Below are 5,494 nucleotides of genomic sequence, written 5' to 3'. Positions count from 1 at the left end.
CTGGGTGGCTCAGTGGTTTAACACCTGCCTTCAGCCCAGGACGTGATCCTGGGGTCCCAGAATCCAGTCCTGCATCAGGCTCCTTGCATGGAGCCTGCTTCTCCCTCTGCCTGTGTCTCTGCTTCTCTCTCTCTCTCTCTCACTCTCTCTCTTTCATGAATAAATGGATAAAATCTTTTAAAAAAATTTTTGGAAGCATTGTTCTAAAGTACATTTGGGTGAAATAAACTGGTTTCTAGCTCAGAGCATCAGATTCCAGACCAGGCAAGGAAGCATCCTCTGGGGATGATGATTTGGGCTTGTGGGATACAACCTTCAGTTGCCAATTTTACTCATCTGCTAACACAGTCTTTTAAACATAGCCTGGTCCCAGCTACTACTGAGGGCATTGAAAACAAGTTCTCTGCCTATGATTGCCATAAAGCCACATAGTAGTTTATAGTAACAACCTGAGAGAGTGGGGTCCAGAAATTTGCTAGAGGTGGCCCAAGGTAGAATAAACAGAAAATGTAAGTGATACAGATGAAAATGGTCGGCTGAGGAGGCAAGCAATGCCAGTAGAGTTCTGTGAAACATGCACGTGTCCCCTGAGAATTCCAAGTGACACAGAGAAGGAACATTAGAAAAACTTGGGTTCCACAGAGTCAAGCAGGATGAGAGCTTCAGTATCAGTGAAGTAGGCAGTGTTACCTCATTTAGTAGTCACATTTTGGTGAGATCCTGACAGTCTGGGAACACAGACAAGGAACCCCTATTTCAGAAACTTTTCAATTCAGCCTCAGGTTCCAGTATTGCTAGTTGCACCCTTGATGTGCTGTTCTCTGTCTCTGTGTGGATTCAGCCTCCAGATTTTTCTAAGTCTTTGCTACCCACTCCCTTGTGAGCATCTGGCCTCCACTGCCTTTCTAATTGGAATGTAACAGGACATGTCCCTGATTCTGGATATGCATTTGATTCTTTTGGTTCCAGAGCCTTCTCTGGCTCATTTCCCTACTCCATTTCCATAACAGAGCTCACAGTAGATCTGCATTCTACCCTTACTTTGTGTCTCCTCACAATGCCCGTTTGTAGGATAGTGAGAGGCAGGGTGGTAGAGGGAGGATGGTTAGGGCATGTACAGGAAGGTCTGGGTATGACATATGGTGCTGAGTTTCTGATCATAAGCAAAACTCACTCAGAAGACATAAGATTTCACTAAAGAACATAATAGCTTACCATTAAAACAACAAGAAGTGACAAAGCATATGCTTGTGACTTACAAAAACTGCTAATTAAACAAAATATGCACATGCTGGCAGCTTACTAAATGTGGTATGTCACCACTTAGATTCCTGGCACCCTCAACACCCCTCTACCCCCATCTGCCAACATAATCTGAGTTCTGCAGACCATATATTCCATCTGTTTTTCCATTTCTGTAGTGCCAGATCCCGCTTGAGAAAAACTCAGGAATGCTCACCAAGAAAGACAAGTGGGAGATCTCTTCAGGAGATCCTAGCCACTTGCTGGATCTTGGTATGAAGTGAGAACAGCCGGTATCCAAATCTTGCGAGCTTCAAGCTGACAGCTCTCAACACCATTGGGCTCCAAATAAGCTTCCTCTGACAGGAAAGAAGCAATAATTGGAAATGTTCCAAATATGATGCAGGCTATTTATTCACTCCCAGAATTAAAAGCATTCACATCCAACTGCTAAGTTTCTAAGATGTATGTAAACCTACAGATTCTCTCAGGTAGAAAACTGGTTCCCTACTGAACAAAAGCCAATGGGTTCTTTGCTTCTTCATATTTCTCTAAAGTTTCTAGTGTCTTCATGACATTCTTCTCTTTCCTTTACCTCACTCTGCTCCCCGCCCCAATCAAAACCTTCAGTTTAAACTTCCTCTTGTGATAAAAATCAAAAGATACCATTTCTGGCAAAAAGAATACAGGCATGAGGGAATAAGCCTCATGGAAAGAAGGAGATGGTGAGTGGGTCAGGGTTAGGGAAAGCATCCTAAAGAAAATTCCAGTAAATCCAGAGGATTCAAAGCACTGAGATCCAAAGGTAGCACTGTAACCCATATTTTAGGAAAATAGCAGTATCCAAAGATAAAGTTTTAATCTGAGTGACCCTCTAGCATATCCTTCCCTTCAGACCTTTCAGAAACTATTTTTTTATTGACTCTTAAGGGAAAAGAATCTAGGATCTTAAACTCTCTTCCAGAAGATCCCATAATCCCACATTAACATTGGTCCTCCTCTAAATTCTGCTTTTTAGGACCAGAGTATGTTAAATCATAGGAAGGACAAAGCCTTATAATATTGTAATGTTAGTATATTGTCTCTTCCCTCACCCTCCACATCTTCCTTCCTCCCCCTGTGTCACTACAGTTATTAAATTAATATTCTTAAAAGAAGCCACTCAAGCAATTATTCTCTCTCTCTCTCTCTCTCTCTCTCACACACACACACACACACACATACACAAATATTCTGAAGCCTTCTATTCTATAGACAGAGAACAACTGGCATAATTTTTAAAGTTCTGCCCCAGTAGTCATCCTTATACAAATGATGTGCTTAACCTCAGAACTGATTGTCTCACAGATTGTTTTAGGCTTTGGACACACAAGACTTACCTTATATGAAAAAGGATTCATTTGGATATTCAGAATGGACATTGCTCTTATCCAAGTAATAACCAACATTTATTAATGGTGTCCAAGAACAAGGTATTTTATATAGTTTCTACATATATTAACTTATTTAATCATCAAACCAACCCTATGAAGCAAGTACTGTTACTTTCCCAATATTGTATATAATATGCAGGAAGGTAATCCACTAGAGCATCTGGAGTGATCACAGCCTTGCCAGCATCTTGATTTTTCCTGGTGATATTAGTATCAGATTTCTGGACTCCAGAACTGTAAGAAAATAAATTTCTGTTGTTTTAGGCCACCAATTTCTGGAAATTTTCACAGCTGACATAAGACAGTAATACAATATACAACAAGTGAAGAGGCAGAAGAAATTTTCCTCAGTCCAAAGTTCTAGCTGGACTAAGCATTAAACTGACAAAACACTGATTAACAAAAGAAAGAAGTTTTTATGATGTGTGAACAGAAGCCCAATAATGAAAATGAGACCTAAAGAAATGAAAAAGACAGGCAGTTTTTATACTCTAAATTTAGACAACGAGACAATAAATCTGGAGGAATTGACAGGACAAAGAAAGCTTAAATTTAGGACCTTCAGTAAGTAAGAATTCTAAACAGAATTTGGGCTGGGATAGTAAATTAGTAAAAAGTAACAAGGATTGTTTATGCAGGCTTCTTGGTTTAGAATTTCCCATCTCTGGTGATGAGAATGTCTCTTTACCTCTTTCTGCAGAGAGGGTACCTTTCACAGGAAAGATTTATTTCCTGCTTTCAGGGGACAGAAGAGGTTCTGAATATCCTTCTTTCATGAGTTTTCTCCTAAGTAACTTTTATTTAAAATATTAAATATGCCAAGATGGCACATTTGGGGGAGGCCTGCCCTTGGCACCTACACTGGCTGAATAGAATCATAGAAGACCCTCAGTATATGCCAGTTCTCTCCAAGATGTTGGACAGAATATAGAAGATTAAGAAAACCTGAGGATTTCAGTTATAAAATTCACCATCTCCTTAGTTAGCTACATCAGGCTTTTCTCTGCTTGAACTGCAGATATTTTGTATCCAAAATGCTTGAGGCATGGACACATGGAATTTCTGTACCAATGAACTTATCCATTCTTCTACAAAGATCATTTCAGAGATATCATTCTGAAAGGTAACACATCTTTAGAAAGTGGCTATGAGAAAAAAGATGGCTTTCAAGCTGATGAGTGAATTTTCAAGGGGATCTTTAGAAAACCTTTACCGCTAACAGCATTTTCCAGTATAAGCCATGCCCAGCTGGCTGGCATAGTTTGAAAAAAAAGTGGCTGAATCTTCATAAGGTGAGTCTATTGGAGATTAGTTTCTCATGATTTAGTGCATTGCTAACGACACAGTGCATAGCTCCCTAGACCCAGATGATGCTAATATTTCAAAGATTCAAAGATGTCTTCCTCCTTAATTCATCCTACTTATTCCAAAAACAAATTGGTAGATTTCCTTCTACTCCCTGTAACTGTGGGGTCCTTTGTTAGTGCTAAGCATGGGTAGAAGTGGGAAAGGAGTTGGGTGAATCCAAATGTCTAAGCATAATTTCAGGTGGCTTTAGGTGGTTTCTGCATTCCTTTTCTAGGTCAGAAACCTCTCAAGACCTATTTCAGGAGGCAAGAGTTAGGAGTTCCATACATTTAAAGATGGCCACTAAGTATTTGAGCATAAGTAGCTAGCATGATACAGATGTTCTCAAAGTATCAAGCAGGTGAGGACTCTAGGGAGCTGATGCCTAAGGAAAAGCAGTATAGCTGGATATGAGGCTGGGCTTCTAGGTTCATCAGAGCTGTGGGTGTGAATCACTGCCTCTGAGATGGTGCAGTGAAATGGAATACTTACAGGAATCACCAAGGAATATACATTTGAAATCTAGGCAACCTAAGCCAATACAGAATGAAAGTTTAGGGGGAAAAACTACTAATTATCCATAGAAGAAATGATGAGTATATTGATATAAATGGATAAATAAAATATAATGGAATACTAAGTAAAAGTTAGTCAAATAAGCTAAATCTTGACTTAACATTAAATGAAAAAAAGTTGCAAGAAGTTAAAAATACTTGATAAAATTTATGTATGCTTTTGAAGGACATGGATTTATAGTATATATTATTTATTGATTAGTTCACATGTAGTTTTAAAAAATTAAAAAGTAGAAGAGTATCCAGAAAAATGTATCATGGTATTTACCTGGAGAATTCAAAATAAGGGTTTTTTTCTTCTTATAAAAATTAAAGATTTTAAACAAAGGAGATATTTTTGTTCTGATTGATAGGTTCATAAGTGCTTGTTTAATTAATCTCCGTTTACTAAAAATAGTTATACTTTTTAAAGAGTGTATAAAAAAGAAAAAATAACTTTTTTTTCCTATTATGAATGGAGTTAGTGTAATTTCTTCAGAGTTTTGGAAGAATGCAGGTAAGAAGAGTCCAGTGTGCTTGGTCCCATGATAGGTTTCCCTTGCTAAAAATGAATGATCAATTAATTAAAAAAAAATAAAACATAGTACTTTGTGGCATATTTCTTTTCATTGTGAGAGTTTTGATTACTTCAAGAAAACTTCAAACAAGCAGTGAATTTCCAGGTATAAAAGACCTAATTCTTTAAAATGCATGATAAAATATATCATAGCTGGCATGACATAAAGAGGGAACAGCTGCAAGATAAAAAAAAAAAAAAAAGATTTAAAACAAATAACAATTCACAGAGATCTCTCATGAAAATCTTTATTGCCCTCAATAGCTGTTTACTTATTGAGATAGTTATCCTTATTGCTTACATATATGGCTGGCCAAATTCCTCATGCAAAGCAATAAAAA

The sequence above is a fragment of the Canis lupus genome, chromosome 17, assembly GCF_003254725.2.
Source record: "Canis lupus dingo isolate Sandy chromosome 17, ASM325472v2, whole genome shotgun sequence".
Taxonomy (NCBI): Eukaryota; Metazoa; Chordata; class Mammalia; order Carnivora; family Canidae; genus Canis; species Canis lupus.
The sequence above is the reverse complement of the archived record's forward strand: the minus strand, read 5'-3'. Positions refer to the sequence as shown.